Source organism: Bactrocera tryoni, chromosome 4 (assembly GCF_016617805.1).
Source record: "Bactrocera tryoni isolate S06 chromosome 4, CSIRO_BtryS06_freeze2, whole genome shotgun sequence".
Classification (NCBI taxonomy): Eukaryota; Metazoa; Arthropoda; class Insecta; order Diptera; family Tephritidae; genus Bactrocera; species Bactrocera tryoni.
The window spans coordinates 10606373-10622793 of NC_052502.1; the positions used below are offsets into that span (position 1 = coordinate 10606373).

The 16421-nt window shown below is 37.8% G+C and overlaps 1 protein-coding gene and 1 non-coding gene across 2 annotated transcripts in view; one reads left to right on the forward strand and one right to left on the reverse strand.

Moving 5' to 3' along the window:
• LOC120774041 (Ca(2+)/calmodulin-responsive adenylate cyclase) overlaps positions 1-16421 on the forward strand; it is a 147638-nt gene that overhangs the window by 81247 nt on the left and 49970 nt on the right. The gene's annotated exons all lie outside the window — the stretch shown is intronic.
• Positions 508-581, reverse strand: Trnai-aau. The gene has a single exon. It is a non-coding gene; the product is annotated as a tRNA-Ile (tRNA).

The window sequence follows — 16421 nt, forward strand, 5'->3', positions numbered from 1 at the left end:
TTGGTTTTCATTACGTTTTTGTCGCCACCACAAAACTAATTAAATTTTATTTAATGCATTTTGAACTCAAACACTGCAAGTCGTGTTGTTTTGTGCAAAGAAGTTCGTGGCTGCTAACCGAGTAGGAGAGAGGAAGAAGCTTACAATTACATTTACATGTATGCAGCCATGTATGTAAGTCGAAAAATGAAAGAAATATGTAAATAGTAAATATGTATATAATTGTTTTAGTACACACTGGAGTGAGAGTTTTTATTAGGAAATGAACAGATTAGGCATGCAGCTTTTTATAAAATATTATTTTATGAAAAAAAAAAAATTTTTTAAATGTTAAAAATGTTTAGTAAATTTTTCCCACCAAAACATCTTAAAATTTTACTAACATTATTTTTATACCAAAAATCTTTCCTGTTTTTCCTTAAAAAAAATTTTCATAAACATGTTAATGACTCTGTTAATATTTATATTACAATATTCTTCAAAAATTAAAGTTAAAAAAATGACTTGTGGCCCATGAGGGGATCGAACCCGCGACCTTCGCGTTATTAGCACGACGCTCTAACCAACTGAGCTAATGGGCCGTACGCTACTTGTTGATTCTAAGAAGACTAGTTAAGTGATTTCTTAGGTAAACATAATATGTATACACTCGTCTAAATATGTATGTGTAAAGATTTCTATAATACTTTAAATAAATTAAAAACTATATGAATCTCAGCTGCCCAATTATGCGATTGGAGGCTAATGAATTATATAAACAAATCAACAGCTTATCAACAAGTAGCTGCGATAAATAGTTAAGACAACATAAACACACATTATTTTCTATATAAAAAGTATTTGTGTACGCGCGTATATTTATTTATAATAATTTATGTATGTATAATTATATATGTACTTAAGTACTTCGAGTCTCAAAATAGTTTCATAAACTTCAATGAAATAATTTCTAGTTAAGTCACACATGTTTTCTAGCCTCCGTTTAATTTATTGTCACTGTACGCCCTGGGAAGTTGCAATTGAATTATTTTCGAAAGTTTCTTTGAGCATTCGCACACTGGTACTTAAGATAGTTACACTGCAAGCTCATATCCAATAATATGTACATAATATCCCAGTGTTGAATAGAACATAGCTTTCTGTTAGCGATTACTCATAATTATTACAACACAAACTCAACGAATTTTCAAATTTTTTTCAAAGCTTTTTTGAAGATAGCTTTGGATATACATGGAAATTATTTTAATAGCTTTCATCCAATGGCAGGCAATACCGAATCTCATCATCAAAATTCTAATACACATTCGAGGTTGGTCCACTCATTAGCAGACGGGGAATGTACAAGTACAAGCTTAGTCTATTACACCAAGCAGTCAGATAATGGTCGGCTAAGAAGGTTATTCTTAATCGTTGGAGAAAACCGCTTTCTCGGTCGAGTTTATGCTGCCGAAAGAAGTAACGATTTCGATCTTTGATGGGAAAAATTTGGTCGTAGTTGTCCAGGTGTTATTCGAAGGTCATAAGAAGGTTCCCAGTTGCACGGGGGGTAAATTTTAGGAAGTATTTAAATGTCAGGCTCTCAAGTATACATAACTTCGGCATAACGTGATGACTATATCTGGATAGTTGAACTCGCTTCGCTGGGATTAACTTGTTCATTCTTACTGAGTTTGCTTATATCCACAATTAATAAGCTATATACATACATATGTATAAATGTGTCGTGGCCGCTGTCTCCTAATTCGCTGAACTATATCGATATCGTCGTATTTCTCGTACAGCTCTTCGTTCCGTCGACTGCGGTCTTTGCCGTTGCCAAAATGCAAAGGACCATAAATCTTCAGCAGTACCTTTATCTTGAAAACTCATAACGCCGACTCATCAGATATTGTCTTCGTCCATGCCTCGGCGCCATATAGCAGGATGGAAATAATGAGTGACTTATAGAGTTTGATCTATGTTCCTCGAAAGAGGACTTTACTTCTCAGTTGCCTACTAAATCCGAAGTAGCTCCTGTTGGCAAGAGTTATTCTGCGTTGGATTTCGAGGCTGACGTCGTTGTTGATGTAAATGCTGGTTCCAAGATAGACGAAATTATCTATGACTTCGAAGTTATGACTTACAATAGTGACGTGGGAGCCAAGTCGCGAGTGCGACGACTATTTGTTTGAAAACAGGAGATATTTCGTTTTGTCCTCGTGCATAACCAGACCCATACGCTTCGCTTCCTTATCCACTCGGAAGAAAGCAGAACCATCGGCGTACGCCAGCAGCAATACAGTTTTATAGAAGATTGTACCTTCTTTATTTAGACCTCCAACTCTCATTATTTTCTCCAAGAGTAGATTGCAGAAGTCACACGATGTCTGAAACCACGCTTGGTATCGAACGTCTCTGAGAGGACTTTTCCTATGTTGACGAAGCTTTTGGTGTTGCTCTACGTCAGCATGTGCCTATATTAGGGTGTGTCACTTTGAGGCAATTTTTTTTCAATTAAAAAACAAGCAAAGTTTATTTTTACAAAGCTGATGCAAAACAAGAAAAAACGTTAACTTAATATAATATACCAATATACCCTTCACAGCTGCATTTCTTTTAGTAACTATGTGTTCAGTTTGTATGGAAGCTATATGCTATAGTAATCTGATCTGAACAATTTTTTCAGAGATTACCTTGTTGCCTTAGAAAATAATCTATACCAAATTTCGTTAATATATCTTGTCAAATGTGAAAGTTTTCCATACAAGCCCTTGATTCTGATCGTTTGGTTTATATGGCAGCTATATGTTATAGTGGTCCAATATCGGCATTTCCGACAAATTAGCACTTCTTGAAGAGAAAATAACGTTTGCGAAATTTCAAAACGATATCTTAAAAGCTGAGGAACTAGTTCGTATATATACAGACGGATGGACGGACGGATGGACAGACAGACAGACGGTCATGGTTAAACTCGACTCAGCTCAACATACTTATAATTTATATATATACTTTATAGGGTCTCCGACGCTTCTTTCTGGGTGCTACAAACATCGTGACAAACTTAATATACCCTGTTCAGGGTATAAATATTGTTTCCCACGGCATTTCAATTTTTAAAATGCTACATTTTACCCTTAAGAAATATTAGCTATAAATGGCACATCCTCGTCTTTATATGCATGTATGTGGACATGTCAATTATTACATCTGCGGCTTTCACTTAATGCAAACTAAATAAAATCTCTGGCTATGCCAAATATAATGAGCCAAAAACTAAAAGTATACCCAAACGCACTTATCTAGACAATCATAAATGGGTCACATGTTCATAGGCCAGCGCGTAGACACCCTCGCATCACTTGCACGATTTTTGTTGTAATTTTCTCATTTCTTGGAAAGAGTCAGTCAGCGCCGTCGAGTCGCCAATGCCAGATACACTCACAATCCATATAACTCAAAATATTTATATGGCGGCAATATGTTCAACACATACACTCACACAAGCACGCGTTACACTAGTTTACTTGCACGCTTTTGTCAAAGCATCTAGATGCCTAAGTAAGGAAAACAATTACCAAAGCATTTTGGCGAACATTGGCACAAAATTGAAAAGCAAAAGCAAAAATAGCAAAAAAAAATTTGCTGGCGCCCACCGAGCGCGCGCAATGTGAGGCTACGCGACTGTGAGACTACGCGACAGTTCGCTTGGGGGTCAAGTGACACAAAGCGTTTCAGTACGCGCCCAGGAAAAGGGGCGTAGCGCGGGGTGCGACAACAGTTTATGGCTTTTGTCCGCAAACGATTGGGGTACGCAGATAAATGTATGGCTGCTTAATTGCTTTTTAAGAGAGTATGAGTAATACAGTTTTCATCATGGATCTGGGTATTGCCACACATATGTCAATGAGTGACAGAGTGACTGGTAACAATTTGACACAAGACAAAATGGACAAAAATTTTTCTGAAATGCACTTTTTTAAATTATAATTTGCGGTTTTTGAGGTTACTTTGGATTATTATTAGTTTAGACCTACCAGTGTATACGTTAAGGAGCAATTGTATATTACCGGTAGGGAAGTAATCGTTAGGGTTCTTTATCTCTAACAATTTTTTGACTTTTTAAGAATCATTTTAAGAATATTTGGTAGTCGAAAAAGTATTTTCGTATTTCTAATCAAATTTCAATTTATTTTTTTTTTATTTGTAATGAACGTTAATATTTGGTTGAATAAAGTACCATTTTGTCCGACCACTTTTTCCATTTCCCCGCTAAAGAGACATTCCATCAATATAAAACTTTTCTGAGGCAAGTAATTTTCACAGGCTTCTCTTGAAGCCAACTTTACTCCATTATGGGAGTTCATTGACCTAAACAAATGGTAGTCCGATGGTGCAAGGTCATGACTATATGGTGGATGCATTTTCAAGCCAAGATCTCCCAGCTTTTTCCGAGTCATCAAAGATGTGTGTGATCTAGCGTTGTCCTGATAGAAGACGATGTTGATCAGTTGTCGACAGTAAAATGTAGAATAAATCGTTCGACCACGCTGGAGCAGCTCATAGTGGATGTTTCCAACACTTTCTAACATTATACGGTATGACACAATGTGATTGGCAGCACTGGAGATATACGATTGAAACGACATCTATTGACAAAATACGAAAAGACTTTTTCGACTAACCAATATTTCAAGTTAAAATTCCTTCATTTTAATTCTTCATTGCATATTAGCGAGATTTTGAATTACTTACCTCAAATACACTTTTTAGCAGGGAAAACAAGTTAACGGTGTTTTACTGTCTCAAGTTTTTTCACAAGTGTGACATACTGAACTTCATTAATAGTTTTGTAACTCATTTTACTAGAGCTTGTTGCTGTCAAATAAAGTTGATTATATAACACTGAGTTTACACAATACAACTTCTTATTTCAACTAGTTTTACAGCTGCTTTTTGCCTAAAACTGTATCTTACAAGCATCTTTTATCACATTCAAACTCTACTTCGCTTTTCAAGAAATCGCTGAAACAACTGACAGACCTCAAATAAGGGAAAAGGGAAATTTCAAGTCTTGCGGAGTCTTAAACATTATTATGAATCAATACTTATATCACCTGTGAGTTGGAATCTCGCCTATAAAAAAATTACAGAACAAGTTATTACTGCAGAAAATAACCTTAAAAATATTTCTAACGCAAAAAATCTAGCAATAAGCTAGTTTGGAAGTATTAAGGGGTTAGATGGATTTCGTCGAGAAAATGTTGCCCATTTTCAATAGTTTTTATTTTTTCATATAAAAACTAAATATTTTATTCCATATTTTTATCTTTCCATAACACATATTTTTTTAAGATTTTGTGAAATTATCGAAGAAATATATTCAAAATTTGACCATTATGTCGTGATATCCGGCCATCCCTCGGAAAAAAAGTGTATCCGCGTTGGCAGCAGAACTACCTGTAGATCATCAAAAATAAAAAGAAATTACTAAGTATTTAGCTAACCTCTAGCGGCACTTTTTTCACAGCTGTAGCTCCAAAACTATAACTCGGATTGACCTCAGAATTTAAGCCAATTTTTTAGAAATGTTATAAAATTAAATAATTAGTATTATATAAAATGATATTTTTTTTGAAGCGGTGAAACTCCTGTAACAACTTAAGTATCGAATAATGGTCGAAAAATGTATATACAACCTCCTTATAACTCACTTTACCAGCCTCCTCACAAACCCCTGGTACTTAATTAGTATATAATAGTTCAACTCGACATAATACGTTTCTGTCTCGTATGGTTTAACAAGAAGCATTTAAACTTCAGACTGCATACAACTTGCTCCTCTCAACAAAATGTTGCTTAGTGTAACTCCGATGTAAGTTTTTGCACTATTACGCACTACTTACACATACACGTATATGTGTTCGTTCGAGTTCGCATACAATTAATTACACCAAAGTTTTTCTTCTTTATTTTCGCAACTTTGGTCGCCCTTTTGTAAATATCCCTACCCTCTATGCATAATAAAAGTCATTTGCAGATGTCAGTTGGCACATACATATGTACATACTTATGTATATGTATATGTAGATGCTCGTATGTGTTATATTTGCTGCTCTAGGTTCAACAATTAATCAAACTGGACCGCAGGGAAATAATACGAGCGCATCGCAAATGGCTTCGTATCACTTAACTATGCTTTTGCTATTAAAATGTAGCAGAAATAATTAAAGTACAAAGTGGCTTCCTTATTCATGGGGGGGGGTGAGGTGGATAACTATAGCTTTAGTTGCTAAAAATGATAAACAGCATGCATACCGGCACCAATTGGTTTGGTATTAATTATCGGCAATATAAATTACAGTACAATGTGCTTTCCAAAGTAAACAGGACTTAAAAAAAAAACAGGACAAATGGTTTTTTCGGCAAAATCAATTTTATTTATTCAAAATAGTCTCTTTCTGCTTCAATACAGCGTTTTGCATGGTCCAAAAGCATGTCGAATGAGTGTTTTAGCTCGTTGGCCGGTATGGCCGCCAGTATGCTGTTACAAACCTTTTGAATGGCCTCTACGTCGGCATAACGTTTTTCTTTCATGGGCAAATGCATTTTTCCGAAAAGAAAGAAGTCGCACGGTGCCATATCAGGTGAGGGAGTGGTTAAAATGTAAATTTTTGTCAAATAATCGGTCACAAGCGTCGATCGAATGTTGGATTCTGAGCAATTTTTGGTCGTCAATCAATTTGTGCAGAACAATCCGTGCACACTCCTTTCGTAAGCCCAAATGTTCAGTCAAAATGCGATACATCGATGTTATGGAGATGCTCAATTCCATTTTCATGAATTTCAATGATGATTTCTTCTGATTTTTGATGAGTTCACGAATTTTGATTGGTCCACATGTTGATCGTCATTTATGGGCTCACGACCACTTTGAAAACGTTGAAACCACTCGTGCACTCTGCTACGGGATAGGCAATCATCGCCGTAAACTTGTTTCATCAATTGAAATGTTTCGTTTTACCAATTTTAAAACAAAACTTAATGTTGACTCTTTGTTCGAAGCTCATTTTCGCACAGATAACATAAACATACTGACACTTAAAACGCAATAACTTCACTCCTAATCAATGAAATGTCATGAAATTCTCACTGGACAATCGATAAAGATAGCAGATTCTAACGCAGCAGCACCATTAACCACCATTCCTGTTTACTTTGGAACACACCTTGTATAATAGTTGTTTGTTGAAAAAAGTGGCACGAGACTATGATTACCTAGTATTTATGAGTTCTTAGAATTGTTATCATTCAATGTAAGTATGTATATATGTAGACTTGAATCTGGTAAACAAAAAAGATATTTTCAAACAGCTATTATTCTGTTGAGAAACAACAATGGGTATAAAGTAGATAGCCTCAATTATAATACAATTATTCCAATCCTAAAAACGGTATGCTACATATCCCTGAAACCCTAAAAAGCAGCCAATCCTGATCCATTCGTAGAACTCTTCAGTTTTAATAAGCAGACTTAGTTGTAGTAGTGATTATTTTGACTTTGGCTTCCCCTAAAATTGAAAAAATTGTATGCTGGGATTCCATTAAAATTGTCCCATCAATTCTATTATAAGCTCATTTGAGTATATGTATCTATTCATTGCAATTAAGTTAGTTGTTTGTTCTTTTCATCGGTCCCCAAATTTGTTTGAATCATCACCATTTTTAGTGTAAACGCTTTCCAAAAAGTATTATCATTTTGTGTTAGCAGAAACAACCCATCAATAAATGAAATTTTCCCTACTAATTTCACAAACAATAAAATGCCTTTCAGATCCCTTCTTTCACCAAATTTTGCTTTTTGTAGCCTCAATCGATCAGGACTGCATTGCTCGAATAGTGTTTCGTGTTGATGTCCCTTTTTAAAGGTCGACTCCATATTCTTTTTACAAAAATATTTAAAATTATGGAACGAGTCTAGCGACAGCGCGCTTCATTTTCGTTATCCAAAACATGTCTATTGAACCGGTTTCTACGAGTTGCTTCGAGTCGCAGGTGTCTTTCTAATACTACACCTACTTCTACTCCATTTCGAGGTTCTCTCCTTTTTTAAAGATGCAAAGTGTGGAAATTGATGTCGTCTTGTTGAAGTCAAATGTCGCCGAGATCACGAACTTCAATTTCAATCATCAAATAGTCGGTTATCATGGTGCGATAACGGTCGCCATTGATAGTTATGTTCTCACCGGCATCACTTTTGAAGAAATATGGTCCGATGATTCCACCAGCCCAAACCACATCAGACCGTTGTTTTTTCTTGATGAAATGCCAGCTCTTGAATATCTTCAGGAATGGGCATCATCGCTGAACAAAATTTGGATCGAAAATGTCGGATCTTTTCAAGAGTTTATTAAGCAAAACGATGTGGCTTGGGAAGGTTCAGCGGCTTCAGTTCTTGCACATTTCCTTGTATCTTGTACACTTTCAATTAAAGATGTCGTTCAAGCCGTTCTATACGTCAGCTCGAGTTGCTGCGAACGACGCCGAATGGACTCTCCACAGTCTTCGTGTACACTCTCAGCTACGGCTGCTATATTTTCATCACTTCGTGCTGGACGTGCTCTATTCGGACGAATGTTTTTCAATAGTGAATGCTGGGTCTTAAGATAGTACGCTCAGTAGGCCGATTATGTTGACCATAAGTTGAGCGGAGCTCGCGAAACACATTCTTTACAAAACGTGAATTTTCCTAATAACGATGAACGATTTGTAAACGTTGTTCAGGGGTAAGTCTTTCCATGATGAAATGCCAAACAATACTGAACAAAAGTAACATGTCAGCATGACACGACTTCTGTCAAAAAAGGCTATTGAAAAAAGTGCCTCTAATTAGATCACCCGTTATATTATCATGATAAGAAATGAGAACTACAAATAATACCACAACAGTTTGGATTACACTTTAGTTGTAAAAATATTTAGTATAAAATCATAACCGCTAAAAGTAGATAGTGAAAAAAAAACAAAAAAATCATCCCAACATTCGTGAATTCTTAAATGAAAGAACAAACAATATTTCAAAGCTTTCTTGTGGCGTTTGGCTTTCAGGCTTTCACTCACTCAGTAAATTATCTCAATTCTCCGCGGCAAAGCAAAGAGAAACCTTAAAAATATGAAAAGTAAGCAAGACACCGGTTGAGCATTTCTTTGCGCCTGGTAGAACCCGCTTGATATGAGATACGCGCCACCACTTTAACTTGAACTTGCTGCCTCCGCTGCCCTTACTGTGACTTGCTACAAGTCATGCATGGGTACATGTAGTATCTATGTATGTAGATATGTATGGATTTTATGTTTTATGCTCAAATGTGTGTTTAATCGAATGCGCGACTAATTATGCGCTTGTGGTCGACGTGATCTTGCGGCGAAGCTCAAGTTCACCAGTTATACCTGTCGAATGGCTACGCTGAAATACAAGATGAGACGAGCATTTTTACTGTTGTTGTTGTTGTTATTGCTGCTGTTGTGTCGCTTGAATAAAGTGATTGGGTTCAAGTTGACAACAGTCAGGTTAACAACAACAAGCATTCTGCGGTTATAGGCAGTAACGTGTGATGCTGTGGCAAGCATGCTTTCGGTTAGTAAAACCTTTTTTTCTTCTCTTCAATTTGACTCAATAATTATTTATTTTTAGTTGTTTTGGTATTTTTCCTTCCGCTAACCACAATTTCTTGCATTGCAATTTCTGTGTGGTCGTTTGCGGTTGACTCGCCTGACCGCAAACACTTTTTGCGGATATTTGTGGCGCATTCCGATCGGCGGCAGTCGCTGCGATTGCTCCTGTTACAAGCATGCAGGCGCGGCACAGCTCAAACTACTCTCGTTGTGTTGCACTAAATTAGTTTTTGTTTGCATTTCAACTGGCCAAGCGCTTTCTCGTCCATCCGTCCGTCCATGATACGGGTATCTCGCCACTCGATCTGTCACCGCGGCAGGCCGGTTTCTGCTTGCGTCTCTTTGTACGCCCGAATAGTTTGTCACTTATGTTCCTTTCATGTTTAGTCTTTCACATGCTTTGGTGTTGCTGTTGTTGTTGTTGTTTTTTCATGTTCTTGTCTACACTTTTGTTTTTAGTGCGCTTTTGATGCGTTTTTAATTGGCGGAGAGAATGTGCGGCGCAAACTGCCAGCAGCCGACAACAAGCGACAACAAATGATGAGCGGCGACAATTGAGCCCAAGCGCATCGCTGCAACGCGCGCCCTTCTCGCGCCGCGCCTGGCTGACTATTCCCCGGCTGACCACAATGGCTGCCAGCGCCGCGATACCGCCGCCTTTGTGGTTGCCGCGTTGCGCGCGTCGCTGTGACGCTGCGCTTTCGTCTCTCTGTCTGTCAGCTTGCTTGCCAGCCTGCCTGCATGTCCACTGCCAATGCAATGTTTCATTTCGTGAAATTGCGCTTGACTTGGCGCGCCGTACGCGGCAGCTGTCAGCTGTTGAGCCGCTGATTGTTCGCGCGCCTTCACCTTCACCTCCGCCGATGAGCCCAAGCCACTACTGTCTAACTGGCAGAACAAGTGTTTTTATGTGTAGTTTGCTCGTGTTGACTTCTTGGTTGTTGTTGTCTCTTTTGTTTTCCATTTTTTGTATATTTTTAGTGTTATTATTGTTTTGCGGCCGCCGTTGTTTTGGGGCTTCCTAGGCGCTTGCGAGCAAGTCGCGCGCCCAGCGCACCAAGTGTGTGCGTGTGTATGTATACCAGGCGTGTGTGAAGGTATGACGGCAGGCTGCCTGTTAAGCGTCACATTTACCCCACCTTCAGCGCCGCATGCTGATGGTCCGTGGCACTTGTATGATTTTTAGTATGATGTGTGTGGCTGCTGCTGTTGTTGTTGCTGCCATTTTGCGCTTGCCTTTAGTTACTATGGTTTCTGGAGTTGTTGTTGCTGTTATTGCTGCATTTACAGCTACTGCGATTGACGACCGGGCAGGCAGTTAGTTACTCAGCCGGCAGCTGATATGCGCGAGTCTCATTACACAGCGCGCTGTCGCCTGCCACCACGTGCTGCACTAATGTATGGTCTTTGTTGTGGCAGTCGCCGCCGTCGCTGCTGTTGTTTGCTGTTCGCCTGGTATGCAACATGAATTATCATAATCATTTTACTGCGGTAGTAACAACCAGTCATCTGGTGGGTCTGGTGGTGGGGCGCATGCCTTCTGTATGTGCATCCACTTGTTGTTGCTCTGCTTCTCTCACATTGCATACATTTTGTTATTGTTTTCGGTGCGATTTGAAGCGTTTATTTGTGTACGACTTTTTGTGTTTTGCTCTTCTGCCGGGAATTTCAAGCTCACTTTTGATAATGAAACAAGCCGGAAGTAAAAGTTTCTTCAAAGTAGCTGCTTGAGGAAAGCACACTTCGTTGGCTACACTTTTCAGATGTAAGATTGAATATAGTATGTAGTATTAAGCTTTCCAGACGCTGAACCAATTTTTCGATGGTTTTGAAGCAAAAATCGGCCGTACGAAATTCATCAATCGTCGTTGGCTTGTTGGCTATATTGTCCATAGACTTGACTTAGCCCCACAGGAAATAGTCTAACGGCGTCAAATCGCACGATCGAGACGGTCAATTGACCGAGCCATTTCGTGAGATAATACGTTCACCAAACTTGGTTTTCAATAAATCGGTTATGACATTCGCTGTGTGGCTCATTGCGCCGTCCTGTTAAAACCACATATTGTCCAAGTCCATATCATCCAATTCGGGCAAGAAATATTCGATTATCATTGAGCGGTAGCGATTCGCATTCACAGTAACGTGCAGATCTTGATCATCACGGATCAATGACGCCGCCAGCCCATAAACTGCACCAAACCGTAATTTTTTCGGGATGCAATGCTGACTTATGGATACGTGTGAATTGCTGCTTGACCAAAAACACATATTTTACTTATTGACGAAGCCATTCAGCCAGAAATGAGACCCAACGCTGAAGATGATTTTTCGATGAAAATCCGTATCATTTTCAAGTTGTTGCTCAGCCCAATTCACGAACATACGACAATTCTGGTGGTCAAGCGACTTCAGTTCTTGCGTTAGTTTGGTCTTGTAAGGGTGTAGGTCAATTTCGCAAATTTCGCCACAACGACGTCACAGAGATGTCCAACGCTTGAGATGGACGTGTGAAAGACTGATTTGGGTCTTCCCCAATTGATACGCTAACGGCAGCAATGTTCTCGACACTACAGCACTTCTTTGCCTCACAGACACGGGAACATTTTGTACTGTTCCTGTGTATTAAAACTTTTCCACTAGACGCTCAATTATTAATCTGACGGCATGATTATGACGACTATAAATTAGACGAAGCGCTCTTAAAGTTGAGGCCACTGACTCCGAATTTCGTTAGAAAATATTAATAATTTCGACTCGTGGTTGGGTTGTATATCCTTCCACGATGAAATGACAAACCTTACTGAAGTGAAATGTCAAAAGAGCAAGAAAAAATATTTCGTCGTTTGCTGTCCTTTACTTGCTTGAACAAGGTTTCGGTCACTTTCTTATGAATCGTTTCTCAAACTCAAAAGCCGGTATGACCAAGTATCATCGATGAAACGGCTTGCTGTAAGCTTTATAAATAACAAAAAAGTTCTTCTTTTCTATGGCTATAGCAGTCCATGTGCGATCTCTCTAGATAAGCCATCAAACCTCACCTAAGCTTAATAAATAAGATGTGCCATGCTAAAACCAAAAAGAAAGCAAAGCTTGCTCATGTTTCAGTTCAAAATCATGTTTTTTGTATGGTTCTCGGTTGACTAAAATGACGTATCTAACTAGTTATTTTAAAGGAAACTGAGCTACTGACGTCACGGCTCTTAAATAGACACTTAACGGCCTTTAGATTTATAATGGTTGCTTGTTCGATTCACTACTTTATTACTCTCCGAAGTTAAGCGAATCGTAAACTACTTTTATATGGACCACTTTCGTAGCGGCTCGGTTAAATATGGATTCCAATTTCTCATTAACTTTCTTTTAGCGAATTACTGCACTCAACTTCAACTTGAAAGCCTATTTTAGAGCTTTAGAAAGACATTAGACAAAAAAAAGACAAAAGTCTACAACAACTTACGGGATTTTTATATTATTGCAATTATTTAGCCTAAACATCCAAACAATACCCCAATATAATAATAAAAATACATGTTTACACAGCAAATATTAAGCAAAAAGCACACAAAACATAATTAATGATACGCCTGTCAGAGGATTAAGCAATATCAGCCGCTCAGTTGAGGCAATTAAATTATTACCGCTTGAGCAAGAATTGTGTAATTGAGTTGCTCGACTAATATATTTTACTATAAGCTGTGTGTTATTGTAATTTAGCATTTAATCATTAAATAGCGTGACGATTATCGGCTTAAATCAGTTACTAATTGACAGATTTATCAAACGAATATAATCGACATCTATTAAATGAATCAAAAGAAAACAAAACGTAAATAAATCAAACAGCATAAGCAGGCAAATTCACCGTTAAGAACGGTTAAGCGATATTTCTTTGGTTTTTGCTTACAGCCACTGTCAATACAACTTGAAAGGGTGCTTCGAAATGGGCAGTGTAAACTAAATTCTATACAAAAAAAAAATTTAAATTGACATAACATAATTTTATATTTTGGTTGGTGCTACTTCTATCCTATTGAGCTCCGGATTTTCAGTGAACAGAATTTATCAAAGCACAGATTTTGGGTGGAATCTCGAAATTCTAGAAGCTAACGAGATCAAGTTTTAACGGTAACCAGCTTCGGATCGGCAACGATTGAAGCTCACAATATTGGCTGTTATCTAATTCGATCAGCATTTTCGATAAATATGTATGAAAATATTATCGAAAAAATTATGAAGACCACATTTATGTTCGACCTCATTCCATTTTATATAAAATTGTTAGGGATAAAAGTTGCCAAACTTTAAAAAAAAATTATAATAACAACGAGAAAAGTTTATTGCGGCTTCACCGAAGTTCTTCTTGATTGTAATCGGGGAGTTTGGATAACAGTTGCTGCGAACGGATCTTCTTGGACCAAGCTGTATTATATACGCTTTCAGTCCAAGTTGCTGCCAGTAAACTCTCACCTATGGCTGCCATATTTTCTTCACTGCGTGTTAAATACTTTATATGTTCTTGGACGCTTCCTTTTTGGGTGTTACAGACATCATGGTAAACTTAATATACCCTGTTTAGGGTATAATAATATTATACTAATAAATTGAAAATATGTAATATTTATATTGAAAATTATTATCGGCATTTATTTTTTTAAATAATTCTATTTATTATTAATTTTTATAGAGACTATTAATTTTAATCGAAAAAAATCGATAACTTATGACACCGTTGAAAAAATTTCGAAATAAAATATTTTTGTAAATATAAGATTCGTGTTCGATACTGTAAATCCGATTAATTTTTGACATTTATTTTCAGCGCTAAAAAATATTTAATGCTAAAATATCGAAAATCGTTCATTTATTGTTTGGTAACAGCATGTCCGTTTTTGAAACACCCTTTATTTAGCACTATTCTTAATTAAATGAACCAAATGCAATGTGCGGCAAGAGACGTGCGGCCAATAAGCTTGCATTTTTAAATTGTTGTTCTATTTTCAACTCGTTTACACTTTTCGTTCTCTGATTTTCATATACCCTATACTCAAAAGCCAACGTCGGAGTCCAAGTGCAGTACTTATATAAATTTAAAGCGATCAACGTGATCAAAGGTCTATTCATACCCTTTTATTATAGAACTTCTAGCTTGTATGCCGCCCATTGACATACAGGGAGACGAATTCGCGCGATTGAACCAGCTCTCAGAGCCGTCTGTAGGTGTAAAAAAGAGGAGAGCAACGGTGGCAAACCTCAACCAAAGAACGGTGCTCCCACATACTAATCCCGGATATCCATTCGCAAATAGAAAGACAACATGGGGACCATCTAACCCAAATACTAAGTGGACATGGATACTTTAGAAGCTATCTGTTTTGATTCCATCACGACCTAAGTCCGTACTGTCCGCCGTGTACATAGAGCATAGAAGGCTCTCATTTTTTCAAGTCATTTTCAAGTCAGTCCGTATAATAGATGAGACTTAAAGTCTTTCTCGCTCCCATGAAGTTATACTTAATCCAGTGCTTCCGTGGGAGAGCTAAGAGTTGGGAGTAGGTAAGGTTTAGCGGATTAAAGTTATGCACTCCGGCTTTCGATGCTTCCACTTACCTTAAAAAAAAAACCTTTTATGCTATAAGAAAGACACCTCTGAAGGGTATTTTAGCTTCGTTGCAGCCGAAGTTAAGGTTTCTTTTAATTTTCATTTTATTTAATATTTATTTTTTTTTGTATTTATTTTTATTTCTACTCACTGGCCATATTTTACAACGAATCATTTGACATTTGTTGCTGCAATGCATTTGCATATTTAGTGGTGCCACCGCACCAGCGGTCACCCACCAGCGCCAACAGTGCGAATTCCCGGCATTACTCAGCTCGGGCGCTGTTGCTGGACGCAGCGACAAGTCGCGGTTAGCAACGGAATCGCATGCAAGAAACTATTTATTACTTAGATTTACTTGAATTCGAGTTCGCGCACACTCGTATGCTCTCGCTGCTATGCGGTCATATGCATTTGGCCGATACACATACATATGCAAGTCGGCTTGTAAGCGAGTGTAAGTGTGTGTGTTGGTACGTGATTTCGTTGCATGATTTGACACCAATTTGTTGTTCGAACAACTGATTTGAATTGCTCGAACGCTGCGGCATGCCCGTGACGTGCGGTCATTTGTGGCATTCGAATGTGGCTGCCGGTATGTGTGTATGTATATATTCAATTATGTAATTGTAAGTGAGTTTTCATATGCAAGGCAGTCAGTGGCTGCTTATCGGCAATCGCTGCTGCCCGATTTTAATTAATTATGCGCCATCAATTAATGCACAATTACCGTTGGCATTTTGCATTTTACCGTTAGTTTGAATTTACTTAAGTTTTCACTTTCTAAAAATGCATTTGCCTCTCGCATGCCACCTCATAATCTTGTAAATATCTTAAACTAAGCGCATAAAGCCGTCACATTTAAGCACATAATTAATTTTCATTGCCTGCCTGTAATTAGTAATTCGCAAATTAGTGCAATGTCAGCGTTTCGCTCGCTTGTGTACATTTCGTATAAGTTTTTAATTGCTATAATTTTTGGCAATTCCTACCAGCGAAGAACAAGCCAATTTTCTTGCTCATTGTTTTGGCAATTAATCACTCACTGGCGTTTGGCTATATTAAGAATATTATTTGTTTATTTGGTATAGTGAAGTGTTGCCAGACTGCCATAATGAACTGCGAATGGTGCTTGTTTAGATTAGCTCACACAAATTTTGGGGGG